The following is a 23,226-nucleotide window of genomic DNA, read 5'->3' as shown; positions in this document are numbered from 1 at the left end:
AAAGTTGCAGGATATGGTGAAAGTGGGAATCTTTCATAGGAGCTGCAAGGCATGGCCTAGTTGAGATACAGAAAGCTGAGTGCTGAGCTCTGGAAAGAGAGGAAAATACAGTTGTTGGAATTTAGAAGAAGAGATTGTAAGCCCATGCTTGGAGAAGCATGTGACTGTAAATATTATGCTTTAATTCAGCTATAAGTTTCTGTGAGTAAATGTTAAAGTCTGGGCATTGGTTTAATTTCCAAAGAAGGGTGTTAATCATATATATAATTTGAGTTTCTTAGCTGTGGTTTTGCTATCCTTACTTCAGAAGAATTCTCAATCATAATGGAAATGTTTGTGGAACAGCACTAGAGGCTGTCTTTCCTCTAGTCACAGGTGAGTTTTTGTTTTTCTGGACTCACCCTATTAAAAAGTGACCTGGTAAATTTGCTGCTATGTGGGATAAAAAACCCAAACGATTCCCCCTCCCCTCAAAGGAAACAGCACCCATGAGCAAATTGCAGCAAACACACACATGCTCATAATGCCAGACTTTTGATATGTTCATTCTGTGAATGTCAGAAAGATAGGGCAACAAGATGAAGAGCTGGAGATGTTCTTCAGCTCCAAGATGTATTGATGAGTGTTTAGTGAAAAGGGGGAAAAAAGAGGGAAATGTTTTCTTAGAAGAGAAGTTGCTTGCGGGTGCCGGGGAGAGAGAAAATTGATTCGTTGGTTTTAAGGGAAAGAATAAATATGTGCCTTTGACTTTAACCTGTGCATCAAGCCCTTGAAACTCCAGTTATCTTGACAAAAATGATTTACCAGACAGCAGAGCAATAGAGGAAAGGACAGCTGATGGGAAGAAAACAAATCCTTTAGAGAGAGGGCAGGAAGAAGGCCTAGGGGATGGCTGAAATGGAAGGCGAAATGGAACGCAAGAGAAAGTCCTGGAGAACTTGGTGCTGTCAGGAGATTTATTTGCCAGGAGAACCTCCTGTGTTGCACATTTAATAATAAGATGTATTGTTACTGTTTGAATCTTAGAAATGAATTTCCAACTGACTCTGAAGTATCGCTGAAGGCACATCTATGCATTTAAAGAGGAAACCAATATTATTTTTCATTAAGCTCTTCTAAAGTTATAGCCTTGCTGCCGCTGAACTTCCTAACCTGGAAAAGGTGATTAATGGGCTGTGAAGGCACAAAAACAAACTGCTGCAAAGGTAAAGTGTGTGTGTCTGTGTGTGTATTTGTTGCTTTTATTTATAGCTTCTAGGTTCAAAACCTTGTCTGGGGATGGAGAAACTGTAACCCTCTAGATGTTGTTAAACACCATGGTCAGGCATGATGGGAGTTTGTTAGCAAAGTCACTTAAATAACACAAATGGAGTCCAGAGAGGGAAGTCCTCACTTTATTGAGGACTTTAATGAGCAAACGTGTATAACTTGAAAAGAACAGAGAATTTTTGTCTTACTTAGTTCATGTCTTATAGAAAACAGCAAAATATTCAGCCAAACATGCAGAGGAAAGCTGCCTCAGACCTGTACAGTTGTACCTTGGAAGTCGAATGGAATCCATTCCGGAAGTCTGTTTGACTTCCAAAACGTTCGGAAACCAAAGTGCAGCTTCTGATTGGCTGCTGGAAGCTCCTGCAATCAATAGGAAGCTGTGGAAGCCCTGTTGGACATTTGGGTTCCAAAGAATGTTCACAAATTGGAACACTCACTTCCGGATTTGCAGTGTTCGAGAGCCAAAACATCCGAGTACCAAGGCGTTTGGGAACCAAGGTATGACTGTACAGCCAATCAGAGCACATACTACCTCAGTGGAGACCCTGCTACTCCACCTCTTGGGTAGTTGACTAACACGGAGGACAGAATTAACCCTTTAAGTTATAAAAATGAATGATTCCAGCTGTTTCACTTCCAACAGAGTTTGAGTCCAAAATATCTAAAGGGCAGGTGGCTCCCTGTGCCTGTCTTAATCAGATCAGAAATTAAAGTATTATGCAACCATAATTCCACCATCTGAAATGGTGCTCTGTGAGTCAGTTTCCCACCAATGCCTGTGGCAGAATGGAGGGTGACCAATACGCCCACCTTTGAAGGGACATCCCAGCCACTGGAAGTGGGAATTTAGATGGCCTTAAAAGGCAAACCCTACCAGCTACGCCTATCCCTGTTGAATAGAGAAAAGAAAAGGCCTGGGAGAGTGAGATTTTTTTTTTTTTTTTGGAGGGGTTGGGCATGACAATACAAGTGAGCAATGGTAGCGAAGACAGGGGCAGCAGCTAGCTTGTGAGGTCTGTCATCAACCCAGCTGGGAACTAAAATCAGAAAGAAGCAAGAAAATGGAATGCACTGTTGGATAAAGGGAAGGCAAACTACTTGGGCCAGAAAGTTGGGAGCAGAGTAACTTGCCCTGGGATCTTAGGGTGAAGGGCAGGCAAGGAACTGCATTGGCAGAAGCAGCATGAAATTGGAGCCTGAATGGGCAGAAATGATCTCTCCACATGGGGAAGACTGCTGCCCACTCATGCACCCTCAGAAGTCAGGCCACAGATAATCAGCTGTGGAAAAGGCTGGTCACTTACACATTAAAAAGTGGAAATTCATTGTCAGAAAGAGGAGACGGATTTGCACAAAATATCCATATGCTAATTGATCCATATAGATGCAAAGTTAAGAGACGAAGACTATAAATTGAAATACAGTGCATCTCAGCAAAGTGGGGATGGCTGTGAATAGGTGACCTTTGTGTTGCCTACTCAGTCTGCTCCCTGTTGATGGGTAACTTGAAGGAAAGTCACCTCTCCCTATCTTATGGCTCTTTATCATTAAACTGGACTTCAACTGGGCAGCTTTTCAAAGAAAGAAATGCTTTAAATATGTCCAGCTCAGGGCCCTAAGGAAACACTGATCCTGCTGGACCCTAAAAGCATGTGTGGGCCTCAGCTGATGCCCCTACATGTGAGGCGGTGACACTGGAATGCAGCTTGCTTACAATGTGGTGTAGTGGTTAAGATCAGTAGACTTGTAATCTGGTGAACCGGGTTCGCATCCCCACTCCTCCATAGGCAGCTGCTGGGTGACCCTGGGCTAGTCACACTTCTCTGAAGTCTCTCCACCTCACTCACCTCACAGATTGTTTGTTGTGGGGGAGGAAGGGAAAGGAGAATGTTAGCCACTTTGAGAGTCCTTAGGGTAGTGATAAAGTAGGATATCAAATCCAAACTCTTCTTGCGTCCATGGCACTACCTGTAAGCCTCACTCATGGAGATTTATTGAGTGGCAGAAAAATCATGGAATTTGAGGCTTCTAAAGGCAGCCTTGTATCGGGAGGTTTCTAACACTGGATTTTTTATGTTTTTAGATATACTGTAAGCCGCCCAGATTGGCTGGGCAAACCCAGCCAGATGGGCATTATTATTATTATTATTATTATTATTATTATTATTATTAGACTGTACACCTGCAGGCCATGCAGTACAGCAAAATCACTGAAGCTAAGCAGGTCCAGGCCAGTTTAATGCTTGACTGGGGGGCTCATGTGGACCCATATGTATTTCCTAGAGTCCCATAATAGAAGAAACATAGGAGATTAGATAGCTAGATGGCTAGATAGATAGATAGATAGATAGATAGATAGATAGACAGCCAGCTGGCCAGCCAGCCAGCCAGCCAGCCAGTTGCCTTGGGACAGAAACCTTGTCAAGCTTCCCTTTCACTTCTGCGGCTGGATCATGACCTAACTTTTCTACACACCCCTGATTTCCAAACCCATGTAGAAATACTCCTTTAAGAAATAAAGGTGCAATTCTCAAAAAAGAAATAAAGATGCAGAAAGAACCTGAAGAATATCTCTCCAATTGTAATTAACTTCTTGCTGATATACTTTCATTTTAAAAATATAGTATTATTATTATTACCGTCCCAAGGTTTACTGAGTCCAGGTTTGCATTTGACTCATTACCCAATCTAGTGCTACTTAGTTTATTGCTTTCTATCTTTTTTTGAAACTTCAACAGCTTTTTAAAAATTATTTTTTTCATCTGCCTGGGAAGTCCTGCTGTGCCTTTTTTGTGCCTTCATGATTGCCGACACATAAATGCCTGAATATTAACTCTCTTTGTATTTAGCAGCAGAGTCCCAACTTGCCCACAGAATACGCATAATATTATTATCGACTGCATGATGATTTTCTAACTCCAGAGAGGCATTGTTAAAAATGACAGCCCCATTTCATGGCAGTTTACCTTTCGTTCACATTGAGAAATGAATCTAATTTTTGTGCTTTCACCTGGAACTTGCCTAACACTATAGAAAACTGGAATCTTTAAGTTTCACTTTCCCTTGCCCCCACATGATAGTTTAAATTGGAAATTTAAACCCAAGATGCTGAGAATTCAGAGAATGTTTTCAGTCTCAGACAGAGAAGAAGGAACTAGAGGTTCCATGACTTAAAACACAGTGGATTTCTTCACAGGGATGACACCCAGGGTGATCTGTGTCCAGATTATTGCTTGATCCTGGGGCCATGACACATGTGCTCTTCCATTGAGCTACAACCCCTCACACCCCAAAGAAATCCCCTCTTCCTCAAACTCATTTTGGCTTCTGTTGTAACTCCTCTGACATTTCCCCTGAGCAGGGACTGTCAAAGCTCAATGGCAGAGGCATTTTTTTCAAAAATTCTCATAATCCAAATTTATCCTTACTCCCACACACCAAAAGGCAGCAGAACATAGCATGAGACCCAAGTTCATTAAGATCAGCATGACTGCAAGCCTGTGTGCAGTTTCCTGGGAACAAATTCCATTGAATTAAGTATGTTTGATTCTGACTGCATAGGCTTAACCTGTAGAACCTATCAAGCTCTAACAAAAGATCTTCAGTCTCCCGAAAAGCAACCTTTGGCTCTCAATTAGAAATGCAAACAAGTGTTGCCACTTAAACTGCTCACATGAGGTGGGTAGGAACTGCTACATTAACCACACAAAAGACAGCAAATAAGTATACAGGCTCTGCTTGATTCTTTTTCTCATTCTCCGACTTCCCCTGTATCAATAAATACAAGCCTGCGACACCCTCCAGAACAGCGTAACAGAACATCCACACGTCTGGAGTTCAGGAGTTCAGGAAACACCACAACAACACTGTGACGTGTGTGCATGCATTAGCAGAGTAAGCAAAAACTGCATTGGTAGGAAAGTGGCATGGAATTTTTATTTACAGCTGTCATGGTCCAGTTTATGGGGAGTCGAAGTCCTGGCAGAGGACGTGGGGACTGGGGGCAATACGGCGGGGAGGTAGCAAGAACGGGAGTTCAGAAGCCAAGGGTCCAAGGGTCAGAGAGCTGGGAGTCAAGAAGCCAAGGATCTGAGGGTCAGGAAACCAGGAGTCAAGGGTCCAAGGATCAGGAATCCTGGAGTCAAGAAACCAAACGCAACAAGGCAGGAAGCGTGTTGCTGTGGCAAATAGCCAAAGGGAAATGCTGACCTTATATCCCTTCCCGGCTCTTGCCACCAGGTGCTGTGAGTTACCAACCGGCCTCACCTGTGCGGCCGTGCCTTGCCTCTTCAGAACAAACTTAGGAAAGCCCTGGCTCCTCCACGCACTCCTGACAACAGCTTCAAAATAAAAAAATAATCGTGGTGTGTGTCTTCTCTCATCAGCTCCGAGAGAGAACAGAAAAAAGGACGGAAGTGAAAAGTTCTAACTTCCGTTCTCACAGCATAACAGTAAGAAATACAAAACAAGGTATCATCAGTTGTTCCATATCCAGTTCTAACTGTAGCTTCTTGTCCCACATAGAGATTTCTCAGGAGACAGATGAGGTGATCAGGCATTCCCATTTCTTTAAGTACTTACCATAGTTTGCTGTGGTTGACACAGTCAAATGCTTTTGCATAGTCAATGAAGCAGAAGTAGATGTTTTTCTGGAACTCTCTAGCTTTCTCCATAATCCAGCGCATGTTTGCAATTTGGTTTCTGGTTCCTCTGCCCCTTCGAAATCCAGCTTGCACTTCTGGGAGATCTCGGTCCACATACTGCTTAAGCCTGCCTTGAAGAATTTTAAGCATAACCTTGCTAGCGTGTGAAATGAGCGCAATTGTGTGGTAGTTGGAGCATTCTTTGGCACTGCCCTTCTTTGGGATGTAGACTGATCTCCAATCCTCTGGCCACTGCTGAGTTTTCCAAACTTGCTGGCATATTGAGTGTAGCACCTTAACAGCATCATCTTTTAAAATTTTAAATAGTTCAGCTGGAATATCATCACTTCCACTGGCCTTGTTATTAGCAGTGCTTTCTAAGGCCCATTTGACTTCACTTTCCAGGATGTCTGGCTCAAGGTCAGCAACCACACTACCTGGGGTGTACGAAACCTCCATAGCTTTCTGGTATAATTCCTGAACTCAACTCAAACCTCTACCATTGTTTAAAATCACCACTCTTTTCCTCTCAGTGACTTTACATCCCTGGTTTACTGAAACATCTGCTGCTTTTTGAAATAACTGTTTTCCTCTTAGTGACCCTCATTCCCTAATTTACGCAAACATATATTGTTGTTTAAAATTGCCATTTTCTTCTCAGTGTTCTTCAACCCTGCTTTACTCAAAGCATCTGCTGTTGTCTTAACCACCACTTTTCCCATCTCAGTGTACATCCTGCCTCACTACCATGCCATGTTGTGCGACCTGCCCTCACCCCTACAATGCCCTGACTTGCAGGCCCAGGCTCATGATGCAGCACTACAAATCCTCCAATGGAGGCTGTGTGATGACATTCAAATACATACAACATACAACAAAAGCTGTACAATGAAGGTGGTAGATGTACGTTTGTGGGGAGCCAACTGCACAACTTAAGGGCTACCACAGGGAATGTTTCTGGACTTTTGTCCACTCAGCCAAATTCAAAATCTGCAGATTTCTTTCTTGTCCTCTCTAGAAGATTCTTCTTTACTTCAGTAGGATTTCATTTCCTTTATCATGAGAAGCCACATATGATTCATCTAGCAAAATATTCTGCATGCCAGCTCTGAGAAGCAAATAAACATAGTTGTTGACCTCAGGATCAGGCCAAACACTTCTTTTTTAATTTTCTTTTTTAAAAGAACTGCTTTGCTGCTTCAACTGCAGAGTTTTCAAGAAAAAAAGAACCTATAGTAAAAATAGTGTGACTAACAATACTTTATGTGGGGTGTTCCTCTGCCATTAGCAATGACACATTTTTCTTTCTTTCATAGTCTTCATTCTTCCACCTGACTGTAATAACCTTCAAACTATTCTTTATTCTCAAATGCTTACAAGCAAATAAAGATAATTAGAAAGAGTAAGGTTGGGGACAAGTGCCTATTATTTTCAAATGTAGAAACATGAATATGATCACTTTCCATATACAGTGGTGCCTCGCAAGACGAAATTAATCCGTTCCGCGAGTATCTTCGTCTTGCAGTTTTTTCGTCTTGCGAAGCACGGCTATTAGCGGCTTAGCGGTTTAGCGGCTTAGCGGCTATTAGCGGCTTAGCGGCTATTAACAGCTTAGCGGCTATTAACGGCTTAGTGGCTTTAAGAAAAAGGAAACAAACTCGCAAGAACTCGCAAGACGTTTCGTTTTGCGAAGCAAGCCCATAGGGAAATTCGTCTTGCGGAACGACTCAAAAAACGGAAAACTCTTTCGTCTTGTGTGTTTTTCATCTTGCGAGGCATTCGTCTTGCTGTACATAAATACTTTACCAACAGATCAGAATATTTGCCCAGATAGTGCAGCCTTGTCTACTGTGGCAACATGAAAAGCTAATGGTGGGGGAATCTCTTGCCAACAGGCCTAATTTGACCCACTCGGCTTCCCCATTAGGCCTGTAAGTTTGCTTCAGCCAAGCCACATCCACCTTCCCCACGTTTACCTGTGGGGCAGGTAAAGCCATGGCTGTGCCAAAAGGGGGTGATGGTCAGTGGTCACTATGCCTTGGCCCATGTGGCTCAAACTGCATGGGCCACAATGGGTCAATGAATGCCATTGTAATGCCAGGCAATTGACAGGTGGGAAACCATATGGGATCTAGTGCCCCACCCCTGTTCAAAACAATTTTCAGAGGTGGGGTACTCAGTCTCCTACAATAAAACCTACACTGAGTAGTGTCTCTGGACACCTTAAAGGCAAACCCTAAATCTGCACTGCAGTAAATCTGCCAGTATTTGAGGTGCCGTTTCAGAATCTTTATTGTTTTTCAGCAGAACACAATTACGAAAATAATTATAACAAAAGCAAAAAGCCGGATCCCAATCCAACAAAGTGACATCTGAAATGTCTGCAGTTTAGAGTGGTGGTGGAGGAGGTGTGGGGAAGACAGAAGCAGCTGAATTTCGAGAAAAGCCGAAGTAATTTACTTGGACCTAAGCTATAAATCTACTAGGCAATAATGACCATCTCTTGACACTGCGGTTGACTTTGATCAAGTGCACTGTCCGAGGCTTCTCCCCCTCCCCTCTCAACCTTGAAGCATTTCCTGATGGTCTCTGCTAGTATTTATGTGCAGATGTCAAAGGAAAACTTGCAGGAGATAGCAAAGGTGCCTCACCTTCTATGATCTCATGACCATTTACTGAAATGACGACAACTGCCCATCTCTCTTCCATAGAGATATGTTTGGATATCAGCAAATGTAGGCTTGGATAATGCAGAGAGTCTGAACTGAACAAATAGCCAGCCATGCACAGAGTGGGGATTCAATTAATGAAACTCCATTTTTAACTCACCCATTTGGAAGCGGGTATTGCAGCAAATATTGATCACTTGCTGTTTTGAGACCGTTGTTCAAGACAGAAATAACACAGGAGTTTGCCATTGTACTACACTGGATTTCCAGAAGTTTCATTTTCCTCAGTTGTTTCTTGTCAAGTTATATTTTTTTATCCAAGAGATAGATGGTGAAACAGGAATAGTTTGGCACCTGCACTTCCTATTTCGTCCAGGCCATTGTCACACCCAAAGCTATCCGGCAGCATGAGCAGTTCAGGTAAAGGTAAAGGAACCCCTGACCATTAGGTCCAGTCGTGACCGACTCTGGGGTTGCAGCGCTCATCTCGCTTTATTGGCCGAGGGAGCCGGCATACAGCTTCCAGGTCATGTGGCCAGCATGACTAAGCCGCTTCTGGCGAACCAGAGCAGCACACGGAAACGCCGTTTACCTTCCCGCCAGAGCGGTACCTATGTATCTACTTGCACTTTGACATGCTTTCGAACTGCTAGGTTGGCAGGAGCAGGGACCGAGCAACAGGAACTCACCCCTTCGCGGGGATTTGAACCGCTCACCTTCTGATCGGCAAGTCCTAGGCTCTGTGGTTTAACCCACAGAGCCACCCGCGTCCCGAGCAGTTCAGAGGTGAAGTACTTAACAGATGAAGTGGTTGCAGTAAACTCCTGGTGACTGAAAACGTAGGAAACAAAGACTGGGTCCATTGTTTGTTCCTTCAACTTCTGCAGTTCCCTTTTGGCTTGGTTTTTTTGGGGGGTGGTGGAATTTTACAATCAAGCAGTTCACAATTTGGAAATAGATATTCCTTTCAGGCTTGATTACAAGATGTTTTAAAAGAGAACTGCAAAAGTTCAGGGCGTTTGTATCTAACTCTACTATCGCATAAAAGCAGGAAATCTATGAATCATTAAGCATTTCCTTTGGTTGTTGGGTTGTTTTTCTTTTTATGCTGAACATTACAATCAGCTGTGAAATGACAAGCACCCCGCTGTTGTCTTCTTAGGAGCGGCTAACAAAAGAACCACAACACTGGCTTCCTTTGTTGTCCTCCAACAGATAATGCAAATCTCTCCATGCAATCAGGCTTTGAAACCCAGCAATAACAAACAACCCATCAGAAACCATGTTAATAAAGTGCCACGGATGACAATACTAGGCGGACTTGATTACAAGGTGTTTTAAATGCAACAGATAACTCAGTGAGTTCACGGGATATAACTTATTAAGATATATCCGAGACTTGCTGTTGGCACAATTGGAAATGAAAGGAAGCTCTTTGCTTCCTCACTTTCTTCTTTCAGATGCCATCATGTATCAGATCAAAGGCAGCGATTAACAGCCAGGGCCAAGCACAGTTGTGGAGTGGCTCTGGACAAGATCTGGGCTTGAAGGGGCAGCTGGCACCAGAGCCAAGCAAACAGGGCTTGGCAGGAGCCAATATAGAAGAATAGGAGAGATGAGCCAAGTCAACTACCTGGAACAGGCGATGAGGCAATGGGTAGGAACATCCATTCTATGGCAGGCGGGATGCAGGCTGCAGCTAAGTGGTAGAGCACATGTGTATGCAAAACTGCCAGGTTCAACTCAACTGCATCTCCATGTACTTCTAGGAAAGACTTCTCTTTGAATGATAGGAGAGATGCTACCAGTCGGTGCTGATGATGCTACCTTCAATGGTCTAATTGTTTGAACTAAAAATAAGGAAGCTGGTACATGTCATGCTTAAAATGTGCAGATGTGGTCTCATTCTATGTAGCAATCTGAAAGCTACCTTTGTTCCTATTTCTTGATAGTGATCTTCCACTCCACCAAATTTCCCACCAGTCATTCTCAAGTCTCCCAGACCTACTTCCATAGGGTGGTCCTCTCTTTGGGCTGCAAAATGATCCAGGAGTGGCTAACCTTGTGATTTTGCAGATGTTGTTAGACTGCAACCCTCATCATCTTTGACTGTTGGCCGTGTTGGATGGGTCTGATGGGAATTCAATAACATCAGGAGGGCCACAGGTTAGCCCTCCCTGCTACATCCATTTTCCTGAAAATAAGCCACACTGAACTCAGCTGGGTTTACTTTTGAGTAGACATGTCTACACTTACTGTGTCAAGTCTCAATCTCTGTTTTACCTTCAGTTCCCACCCCTCACCAGTTTTGCTGCTAGCTTGATCTCCCAGGGGAAGAACAACTCTCCATGTTACCATCAAGAAACTAGGGTGGTTGGGTAAGATGTCCCCAGATGCAGCAGTCCTATTCAAGGTGAGTCACCAATTGCCAATTGGTAATTTATTGCCGAAGGCAAACAGTCACACAGGGAGATGTTTGTTTGAGCATCTGTCTGCCTAGCAAGGAGAATTTTACCATGTCATTGCAGCTTTTTTTAAAAAAATAAAATAAAAAATTCAGGCAATCAAAATTTTATTGCATAGCTGAAGGCCATAACAATTGGGACAGATTATATAGGAGTCAAAATACAAGGAATACAAACTGGCCAGCATAAATAATTAACACAGGCATCTCTCAATCATCACCTTTAAAATCAACAGCACTAGTTTTAAACAAGCTGACATTTACATTTTTAGTGGTTGCTGTACCAAACAACATCACGTCTTCTGATAACAGATTTATTTCTACCCTGTAACAACAGTAATTCTCCTCACTACATCTCTGCATTAACACTGCAGTCCAAACCCCCTTTGTGCTGGCCTGGGGAGACGAGGGATTTTAGATTGGGTGTCCCTTTGCCCAGACTTGCCAGTCTCTGCCTGCAGAGTGATGCCAGCATCACATCCCTGGCATAGAACTCCCCATTCCATCTGCTGGATGTGTGGGTGGAAGGAAGTGCTGCCGTCAGTCAGCTCTTGAAAGCCCCCCAAACAGGGCATCCGAAACTTCCAAACTGGGGGAAAGGTAGCCAGCCTTAGTATGAATACGGTTGCTGCAGAAGTTTGCTGCGAGTCTAGAATAATCTAATGAATATTGACCCCGCTACAAGTAAACCGTTCTGTTGTAATATATATTCAGCCCTCCATGCTCTTAAATCAGTGAGGAATGTAGTTCCAGAATCTACTATGGGAAAATAAAAGGCTTGTTTTATTAAAAGTTGCTGCCTTAGGGTGTTGTCATTGTGACAGTATCTTTAAACATCTATAAACTGAAAGAGAGAGAAATAAGTTATTGATTCTTCACCTGCACTGCTTTATGTATTCTTAAAAAAAGTATTGCAGATTTTAAACTTCAGCTTCTTCTTACTTGGTGTGGTGGTGTTTTTGTTTTGTTTTTTCATTGAATTTTTCTATAATTCAAGAAAAAGAAGAAGAACTTTTACAGTTTTCCAAGTGCCATTACCACATGTTTCCACTCTGCCCCATTTTTCCTGGTGCTGTAAATTCTCTTTGAGGTAGCTGTGGTAACTGCTTATAAGCATCAGATTTGCCTTCTTCTTCTTCTTCTTCTTCTTCTTCGTCTTCGTCTTCGTCTTCTTCTTCTTCTTTAGTTATTTATTTTAATTGGATTATGATGTGATATGTTAATTGGATGTTTTTTATTGGAAAATTAATAACAATGATTTAACAAAAAGAAAGAAAGAAAGATTTGCCTTCTTTCATGGAAGGCTAAGAAGGGTCCAGTGAAGACGTGACATATGAACTCAATCTCTTCTGACAAAAACAGTACCCACATAGGAAATGCCCACTCAGATGCACTTAGTGGCTAAACTGTAAAATCACACTAGCAATACACTTTTTAAAAAGAAAGTACTGTGTGAGAGACCCAGTGGGGTTTGAAGGATGTAATGGAGATTTTAAGAGTCAAGTTAAGTTTGGACCAAGCTTTCAAAGTCATGGGAATTTGGAATAGGGGTGGATAAATCTGTCTATTTCTGGTCCATATCAATGTTCCACGTGCTTATTCATGCACTTGCCTCATCGTGCTTCTGCATTAATCTCTGAATCTTCTTAAAAGTTTACATGAAAATTCATGTTGAAATAACGTGTTTTATTACATGTTTTAATTAAAAAATCCCACTGTATATTTAATTCTAAATGCATCTTAACACATTTGGTAGTGCATTTTGCTATATTTTCTGAGGCAAGAGCTGTAACACAAATTTTGGAAAAGTGTGAAATGCATGTTCTGATCTGCACTTTAGTCCATCATCTGACCAGTTTCCACTGGAATTCACAGAAATCAAATTCCTCAAGCATCCCTAGTGAGTAATTCTCATTTGTGTTAAGACCTATAACACACCTTAGAGTGCAGCTATGGTCTCTTATAGAGACACGGGTGGCACTGTGGGTTAAACTACAGAGCCTAGGACTTGCCAATCAGAAGGTCGGCAGTTCGAATCCCTGCGACAGGGTGAGCTCCCGTTACTCAGTCCCAGCTCCTGCCCACCTAGCAGTTTGAAAGCATGCCAATGCAAGTAGATAAATAGGTACCACTCTGGCAGGAAGGTAAACGGCGTTTCCGTGCGCTGCTCTGGTTCACCACAAGCGGCTTAGTCATGCTGGCCACATGACCCGGAAGCTGTACGCCGGCTCCCTCGGCCAATAAAGCGAGATGAGCACTGCAACCCCAGAGTCGGTCACGACTGGACCTAATGGTCAGGGGTCCCTTTACCTTTACCTATGGTCTCTTGTGGAGGCTTACAAAACCCTTACAAAGAACAAGCTAAAAGATTTATTTATTTATTTATTTATTTATTTATTTATTCTAACAATCACAGCCAACGTTTTTCCTCCAATAAGGTTGATGTACATACCCTCCCCATTTAATCTTTACAATGACCCTTTGGGGTAGATTAGGCTGAGAAACTGTGACTGGCCGAAGAGCAATGAGGATTTGAGCCATAGTCTCCCAGACCCTCATCCAACACTCCTAACAAAATGGGGTTGGGTCACCATCTGTTCCAAAGCTCAAAGGGTACACCTGCTTTCTGGATCTTCTTCTTTGTGATGATAAATGAGATCCTGAGAGAGCACAGGATGGATAGTAACCAGTTGACTTCATAAGAGCTGGCCAACCCTTCTTTGACACAGCAGTAGATAATTTCTGTTGACATACAGAGTTAAAACATTTAGAGCAGTCCTGTTTCTTTAATTAAAAGGTCCTTTAAAAAAGGAGCAAGCAAAACATGAAATTATCTGAGTTCTCAAAGAAAATCAATAGCCACTTAGAAAGTTCGGGTTATTAATTGGGAAGAGTATTCATAACATACATAAAACAGAGAGAAACTCTTCCCTGAAGAAAGCAGTTGTGCCCTCTAAAACTGAGAAAAGACTGTGGTGAGAAAATAGAAGAGAGAGAGAGAGATTATGGGCAGTTTTGACATCTATGGGCAAGCAGCAGGCTATTTAAAAACTGTCCATAGTATGCCAGATGCCATCAGCTGAAACTGCATTTCCAACCACTTGCTGGACAGTGCATTGCAGAATTCTTGGAGCATTGGGTAGGCTATCATTTGAAGTGGCAATTACAGAATCAGTTACCACTCAATAGAAGGAAAGAAGGGAGGTTCCCTTTCCCTCATTTTAATTAACTAGTCAGTGTCTTGGGTTTATTACCTGTTTCATGCTTTTTTAATGTGATTTTTATTCAAACCATAGCCCCAAGGAAAAGGGATTAAGGCTATCCTTTTAATTAAGTCAATAAATGATTTAACAGAATGCAATCTTCCCCCAGCCTTAATTATGGCACCTGAGAAGGTTGGGTATCAAGCAAATAAATATTTTACTTTCCATTAAAAAACAACAACACCCCAACAACATAGGCAGGAGATTCTCTGAGCAAAACCATCATCTCAGGGGGGACAAAAGGACTGGGGTTTGGCAGACTTCACTTGTTTAACTTGGAAAGCTGCACATTTTCTCTCCTCTTGTAATACTCATGGACAGTCAATGAAGCTGAATTTTGGATGATTCAGGACAGACAAAAGAACGTACCTTTTCTCTTGGTGTATAGTCAAACTATGAAATTCCCTCTCATAAGGGGTAGTGTTAACCAATAACTTGGGTGGTCCTATAAGTGCAGCAGACAGATTTATGAAGGCTATCAGTGGCTACCAACCCTGGTGGCTACATCAACTCAACTCAACTTGTTATTGTCCAGGTCAACGTCCAGCATTGAGGCAAGATGCAAAGCCCATAACGCACATTCTCCAAATGTGTATAATAGAGTAAAAGAGAATAAAAAAAATACAAATACCATAGAATAAAATAAAATTGGCATCGACAATTTAAAGTCAGGAACTCCAAAGAAGAATCAGGATCAGTTCCTGGTGGGTTGCAGTACTTGGCCACACTGAGAGTGATGGATCCATTTTTATCCAAAAGGAGTAGAAGGACATAAAATGCATCTGAACACCCAGGCAGATTTGATAAGAAGGATTCAATAAAGATTTAACACAAACCACAGAAAAGGGAGCAGTACAGGAAGACATGGGTCTCTGACTCAACCTTTCCAGAGTCGCTGGAGTACTTGTGTTCCATGGTAGGTTTCTTTTTCCTTTTCCTTTTTAAAGTATCTTCCCTCCAGGACTCCTGGGGGGATGGCATTTAAATGCATCAGTGTGAAGGCTCTGCAATGCTTTTTGGACTGAGAGTGCAGAAGGATAGCTGCTCTGTTGGACTGGAGTGCTCTGTCAGTTCGAGTGTTCTTGGAATTTGAGCCTAGATCATGCTGGCATTCAACATCTACAATACATTACTTAAGAGCCACTCTAGCCTTGTCCTATTCCAGAGGGATGAGTGAACCCAAGAATAATCTGTTGTGCTCTGCCCTTCCCTAGTGGCAAGTGGGGAGAGGAGCAGATAACATTTGATTTGTTTCACATTTAAGGGTGAATCAACATAATCCATGTTTCCATAACAGCAACAGCAACAACAATTTGTTAGATTCAGGTAGGTAGCCGTGTTGGTCTGATGCAGTCAAAATATATATATATAGAGAGAGAGAGAGAGAGTCCAGTAGCACCTTAGAGACCAACTAAGTTTGTTCTTGGTATAAGCTTTCATGTGCATGCACACTTCTTCAGATATGAAGAAGTGTGCATGCACACAAAAGCTTATACTAAGAACAAACTTAGTTTGTCTCTAAGGCGCTACTGGACAGTTTTTTTTATTTTTTATATATTTCAACAATTTGTTAGGCACTTTGTCTTGCCCACGGCAAGCCAAAGCGACTTACAACCAAACAAACGAACAGGCAATAAATCTCACATAGAGATACATTCAAACTAAGAGGAAAGAGAAATACATTTAAAAAATCCAACTCACCACTAAAAGGCCACATAGTTAAAGCCCAAAGGCTTGGATACAGAGGATTTTTTTTTTTTTTTTGCCTGGTGCCTAAAAATATGTAATGAAGGCACCAGGTGAGCCTCCTTGGGGAGAGCATTCCATGAACAGATAGCTACCACATAAAAGACCGGTTCTTGAGTTGCTACCCTCTGGACCTCTCATGGAAGGGACACATGAAGAAGGGCCTCAGAACATGAGTGCAGTGTCTAGGTCACTTTACATGGGGAGAGGTGGTCCCTGATGTATTGTGGTCCTGAGGCATTTAAGGTTCTATAAATTCACTTTGAATTTAGTCCGGAAAGTCAGGTCAAACTGTCTTGCCCCAGTGAGGAACTTGCCCACTCAATTTTGCACCTGTGGAAGATTCTAAACCATCTTCAGAGGCAGCCCCACATATACCCTCTTGCAGTAATCCAACCTAGAGGTTACCAGATCATTGATGACAGAAGTTAGGCTATCTCTGTCCAGACAGGGGTGCAGCTGGGCCACCAGCTGAAGCTGATGGAGGGCCCTCTGCAACACTGAGGCTGCCTGAGCCTCAAGTGACAGCAAAAGATCCAGAACAGCGGTTCTCAGCCTGTGGGTCCCCAGATGTTGTTGGACTAAAACTCCCATCATCCCTGACCACTGATCATGCTGGCTAGGAATGCTGGGAGTTGTAGTCCAACAACATCTGGGGACCCACAGGTTGAGAAACACTGATCCAGATGTACCCGCAAGCTGCATACCAACTCCCTGAGAGGGAGTGTAACCCCACCAAGAGCAGGCAACTTCCCACCCACCCCTTCTAGGGATGTCAGTCTTTGGATTGAGATTTAGTTTGCTGCCTTTCAGGTAGTCCAGTACTTCCACTGCCTCACCTGCAGATGTAAAGGAGTAGAGCTGTATGCCATCAGCGTATTGCTGACAACACACTCCAAAACCCTGGATGACCCCACTCAGACATTTCATGTAGATGTCAAACAGCATACGGGATAAAATAGAATCCTGAAGAACCTCATCTTGAAAGTTCCACTGGGCCAAACCCTAGTATCACCCTCTGGAAACAACCATTCAAGTAGGAACCACCTTTATGGAACCACCACAAAACAGTGCCACCGATCCCCAGCATAGTCACTCCAGAAAGATACCATGGTTGATAGTATCGAAAGTCGCTGAGAAGTTGAGGAGAATCAACAGGGACACATTTCCCCTATCTCTCTCCCTACAGAGACAATCGTACAGGGCGGCCAAAGCAGTTTCTGTGTCAAAACCATGCCTAAGATGCAACTGAAATGGATGTAGAATATCAGTTTCCTTCAAGAGTGCTTGGATAATACTCAAGCCGAATTACAGCCATCCTTCAAAATTTGCACTTCTCCAAATTTTGCAATGCAATTCTGTAGCCAAGCAATGTGTAGAAAAATGCATGTGCTGAGGTAAAGTGTGCATAAAAAATGCACATGCCAGTAAAAAAAATAGCACAAAATGCATTAGAGCAGGGAAGACATAAATATTAGAAGAAAATAAACTTTGAAAAAATGTGCATGTTAGCAGAAAGTTGCACACAAATGCTGATGAATTTTCAGAAGGGCATTTTTTATATCTATAAGGCAAATTGACGTGGAAATGTGGAGAACTGAATTTAAGATTGGAAGAATGAGAAACAGAGAGAAATTGAAGTTGAGAAATTGGGCTGTCCATATTTTCTGCCCCTTTCCTGGCCTTTGTACAGTGGAACCTCTACTTACAACCATAATCCGTTCCGGAGGTCCGGTCAGAACTAGAAACGTACATAAGTAGAGGCACACTTTTCCATAGAAAGTAATGGAAAAGTGAATTGATCCATTCTAGATGATGAAAAACACCCCCTAAAACAGCAATTTAACACGGATTTTACTGTCCAATGAGACCATAGATCCATAAAATGAAGGCAATAATCAATGTACTGTACTATGAAATAAATAAGACAGTATTGTAGATAAAAAAACAATTATTTATTTTCTTATGTGCGCTGAAGGTGGGTGGGCTTACCTGGCTACAAGCTGGGGGTGGGGCAAGGGTCAGTAAAGAGCTGATTCAGGGTCACTTTTTTTTCTTGCCAGGTCAGGTTCTTCTCTGGACTTCCTGAGGTTAGTTCCTCGGCGGGGTTTGGGGCTGCAGTGCGCCCTGCTGTGCCTATTGCAGGCGGCACCTCTTCCAAAGCTTTGGGGGCCCTTTCCTTGGCAGCAGAGGCTTCAGCACTGCTCTGCAGCCGGCGGGGTGAGCTTTGGACTGCTGGCAAGGCCTCTGTTCATTTCTAGAGGAAAGTTCATAAGTTGAATTACCTACTGAAGTTTGTAATGGGAATCGTACCTAAGTAGAGCCGTAGGTAAGTCGAAGTTCCACTGTACAGGTGATGCTCCCAGTGGGCTTAGCTTGCTTGGTGTATTTCCAAACTGGCATGAGACATCTATGCTTAATCTCAAGGTTGTGGGTTCGAGCTCCACATTGGGCAAAAGATTATTGCATTGCATGGGGTTGACTAGATGACCTTCACGGCCCCTTCCAACTCTACAATTCTATGATTCCATCTCTCAGCAAGCATTTTGCACTTGGCTTGAATGAGAGTTACATCTGACCACAGACTTCACCTTTTGCTGATGCTGGCCACTTTCACCTTAAAGGTGATTCCCTTGAAGCAGGCTTTTAAAATAAGATTTGTCTGGCAAAAGGACAAGTAGTGTTCCGCTAATTAGCAAAACCTCTACTTAACATTTCTTTTCTTGGTCAGGGTCATTTCTGGAAAGAAACACAACTGATAATGAGCTCCTTTTGAATGGAATCCAGGAATGCTGGGGTGTTTTATATGTATCTGGAATGTAGTTAAATGTGTGGCTGGAAAGGGAAAGAAGCATTCGGTTAAAGGACTTGCCTCATTTAAATGGTAATGGATATATTGTAACATAGCAGCCTTTCCTGAAAAAGATTCTAGAGGGCAAGAATGGCCAACATGGTCTATGAACCACAACTTTTTCTCCTCCACCGTTTGATAGGCTTGTCGCTGTCACCACCCACTGTTGTGTCATAAAAGCCGTAACATTGTCACTGGCTGTATAGTGAATAGAGGAATTTAAAGAGTTGTGGGGAAACTGCCCATACACGAGGCTTGGTATAAAATTTGGAAATAGAAAATGGAACAGTTAACACAAAGGATATCAATTCTACTTGTATCCAAACACAAGCAGTGTTCAACTAGTGTAGCATGGCTTCCGTCTGCTCTCCTCTCAGGAACGGACTTTGGCCTTTCAAATTTCAGGGGTGCCATGTATATGGTCAAAAATCTGTGCCCCTCCCTCTCTCACCTTCCATTTTGCTCAGCTCACCACATCATAGTTGCTGCACCCTGAAGCACCCTTGAGGCTCAGCATCCAGTGTGGCAGAACTGATCACACTGCCCTGAATTCACCTCTGCTGTTCTTCCCTATTACTGTTGAGTCATTTAGTCATGTCCTGTGGGAATGTTCTGGGGTGCAGGAGAGGATATATTGACTAATTATATCCTTATCCAACTTGTGCTAACAAGTTCCCAAAATATCAGCAGAGTTTATGACATTCCCTTTTAAGTTTGCAACGGTAACATCTGCACAGGTTCGCTAGAACCTCTATAATAATTACTCTGGTAATTTCCCCTTTTGTTCCCTCTTAAAATACAAGACACGACACAGTCTTTATAAAAGTATAAAAGAGTTTACTCACGTTCTGTTCACAATATGATCCCAGAAGGCAGACAGCTTTAAAAAGTTTACATACACTTAGAATCTATCTTATAGGAAGATAGTACTGTCCTCTCTTGGCTGAGAGCCAAGAGGGCATGTTGCTCCTTCAGAAGATGAAGATGAGAGAGAGAGATATGGCTGCCTGCCCTGTGCTTTTATCATTTACCTGCACAGGTGAGGCCACACCCACCTCTGGTCACATGCGGAGGAAGTCCGTCCCCAGGAAGTTTACCTACTTGCTAGACAGACATCCCTCCCCATGTTCTAACATGTACACTCTAGGAATGTTGTCATTGACTGCTCCTGTGTTTACATCCCACATGTCTGACTCTTCATGACCCCAAGGACCAGAGCACGCCAGGCACTCCTGTCTTCCACTGCCTCCCGTAGTTTGGTCAAACTCATACTGGTAGCTTCGAGAACACTGTCCAACCATCTTGTCCTCTGTTGTCCCCTTCTCCTTGTGCCCTCCATCTTTCCCAACATCAGGGTCTTTTCCAGGGAGTCTTCCCTTCTCATGAGGTGGCCAAAGTATTGGAGCCTCAGCTTCAGGTTCTGTCCTTCCAGTGAACACTCAGGGCTGAATTCCTTCAGAAGGGAATAGGTTTGATCTTCTTGAAGTCCATGGGACTCCCAAGAGTCTCCTCCAACACCATAATTCAAAAGCATCAATTCTTTCCTATGTTGTTGTTGTTGTTGTTGCTGTTGTTGTTGTTGTTGTTTAGTCGTTTAGTCGTGTCCGACTCTTCGTGACCCCATGGACCAGAGAATGCCAGGCACTCCTGTCTTCCACTGCCTCCTGCAGTTTGGTCAGACTCATGGACCAAACTCCATGGACAAATTCTTCCCTATGCCCCAGCCCAAATCCTATCTGAAGGGTCTCCCAATCCTCTACGGCTGATTTTGAGGGTGCATAGGTAGGGAATGAAAAGTTCCATTCCTCCAGCACATGTCCCTTGCTCTAGCAGAATGGGAGAGTCCCCCCTTTTTAAATTCTTTATGAACTACCTTCTGCATGAACCTCAAGGCAATTTACATGAAAATCATTTTTGCAACAGTGCAAAAAACCAACCACTATATGTAGATTTAAAAACAATGCAGATTAAACATTCTGATACTTTAGGGACATCAAGGGGAAAGCAGTGAGTTAACTGAGTATATAACCTGGGCCTATAACTTCTAGGAACCTGATCCTGAGATGTGTTGGCCCGTATATGTTAGTATCCAGACCTTGACCTTGACCTTGACCTTGGAGCAGATTGAGAGCCGGAGCAGACCTTCAAACAAGGAGTTGCATAGTTGTATTCGTTTGCCCCCACAAGTAGCCTAGGCAGCATGTTCTACTAAAGAAATATGACAAGGTAATGTTGAACTCCAAAATCCAGGGTGACTTTAGAATGAAAATGTTGGGATCTTTATTAGACAGAAACCTGAAAGTTGGAGTGGTACTCCCCGTAATGTCTTGCAACACTGATTCAAAGGGTTGGATGACTAGTTAGGGTCTCTCCACTAACTCAAAGCTCGTTGAACCAGAACAGGTTGTAAGTCAAAGAGATGTGGTTTGTGTTGATTGTCCTTGTCTTCCACAGCTTCCTCCCTCCCTGCAAAAAAAAAAAAAAAAGTTTACTCCAGAGTGTTATAGAATATACCGAACATACGGTAATAGCAATAGCAATAACAATAATAATTAATAGCCTAGGAGGTGACATGGGGTGAGTGCTGCAAGAGAAAGGGAGAATCTGCAAAAATCACTTTCCCCTCTCTTCTTCCCATGGAAGCTCCCAAAGAGCCTTCTTTCAGCAGAGGGACACAATGGGAAACAGCCCATAGACTTGTTCTGCATTAGCCCATTAATCCAAACTGTTTGTAAATCTGGGAGATGCATGTCATCCTCTCACAGCCTGGACTGATTCTTCCCCCCCCCCTTTGATCCAATGAGGAAAGATGGATTCTTCCTTTGTTTGTTTTGCTTGTTCCCCAAACACTTGCAAAGCAAAATTAAACTCTGGTTCCTATGTTAGAGAAGGGGTGGTGGTGGAATGCAGGTCGGTAAGGAATCATTTCACAGCTTTGTTGTCATTGCCTTGTCTCAGGGTAAATAACTCCTTTTATATGCTTACCGAGGTCCTTCTGTAAGAAATGAACTGCACAAGCTAGAGACCGTAAAAAGCAATACACTAGATGTGTAAGGTTTAATGAAATGTCAGCATGAGATGGGGGCATCTTTTGCATTTTAAGTTCTATCTGCTTTCTGACAAATCATGATCTTTGAGGTTCACACATTGAGCAGTTATTGTTTTTTTCGAAGCTCAATCATTGATTCTCTTGTGTGGAAGCATTTAGGATCTCAGGGCTATAAGCTACTGCCTTGGAATATTAGGGTTAGAAAAATTGCTGCAGTAACAATATTGTTTTAAAATACAACTTCAAAATGCACTCTGAAAGAGAAAATACTGCATTATAGGGTTTCCCCCAAAATTTCAATATTTTCTCCCCTTTACTGTTGGTCCGGACCTTTGAGACCTGCCTAATATTTCTTTCTTTCTTTACATTTTCATTCTTCTCTTCATCCAAAGATCTCAGGTGGGCTTATAAGCTTCCCTCCATTTCACAACACTCCTGTGAGGTAGGTTAAGTTAAAAGAGAGTGATGAGTTCGGGGGCCACTAGGGGCGCATCGGAAGATGGCTGACAATAACATCTCTCCGACCCACACGAGGTAATTAAGAGGCTGTGATGGGAGTAAACAGCCTCCCCCCCCCAAGCGTGTGGGGGGGGGACTGCCCTTGCCTGCTGTGCCCTATACCACCACCGAATTTGAGGGGGTGGGGGTACTAGGCAGAAAGCCCTTGTGCAGATTTCGGCACTCCTGGACGCTGTCTCTGATTCGCGCCTCTAGCTGCAGCAACTTCAAAAGAAACAATTAGGAGGAAGCGAATGCACATATTTCAAGGAAGAATGGGGAGTAAAGACTGCTAACCGAGGAGATCTCTGAGAAAAAAGATGGGTCGGAGGAACAGGAATAAAGGCTCGGTATGTTCGGCAACGGGACTGGATGGGGGAGGGGAAAAACTTTCCTTTCTGTTCTCTATGTGATTAACCAGTAATTCCCCCCCACACACAAGTCACAAGTCAGAAATGCTGTTTAAATGACTTAAGCTGAGGATTTAAGACTGTGTGGAGATAATTTTCTAACCAAAGCATGTTTTAAGGAGACTGTGGAAAGTATAAGAGCTTTGGAATGATGCAGCAAAAAATAGCGTCGCCATTTTGGCAAGTTCTGTCGTAAGTTTTATGTCTGGGAGGAGGAACAGTTTTGTTTTCATACCGTGGGTGAGCCTCCTCAGAGGGACTAAAGAAGGCGACAGAATAGCGAGACTGATGATGGAAAGAGTGCTTTTATTTACGAAAGTGATGATATATGGATACCATCTCGACATGATGATTGGATGAA

The 23,226-nt window shown here is 42.9% G+C and overlaps 1 long non-coding RNA gene across 1 annotated transcript in view; it reads left to right on the top strand.

Annotated features, from left to right (window-relative positions):
- Nucleotides 1–5,093: 5,093 nt before the first annotated feature.
- The window catches only part of LOC307218168, a 30,458-nt gene continuing 12,325 nt past the window's right edge, over nt 5,094–23,226 (top strand). The window contains exons 1-2 of the long non-coding RNA XR_013839846.1: nt 5,094–5,145; nt 10,874–10,997. This is a non-coding gene — a long non-coding RNA (uncharacterized lncRNA). The remainder of the gene's footprint in view (nt 5,146–10,873; nt 10,998–23,226) is intronic.

The sequence above is a fragment of the Podarcis cretensis genome, assembly GCF_951804945.1.
Source record: "Podarcis cretensis genome assembly, chromosome: 6".
Classification (NCBI taxonomy): Eukaryota; Metazoa; Chordata; class Lepidosauria; order Squamata; family Lacertidae; genus Podarcis; species Podarcis cretensis.
Note: the sequence above shows the minus strand (reverse complement) of the source record. Positions and strands in the feature narration are given on the sequence as shown.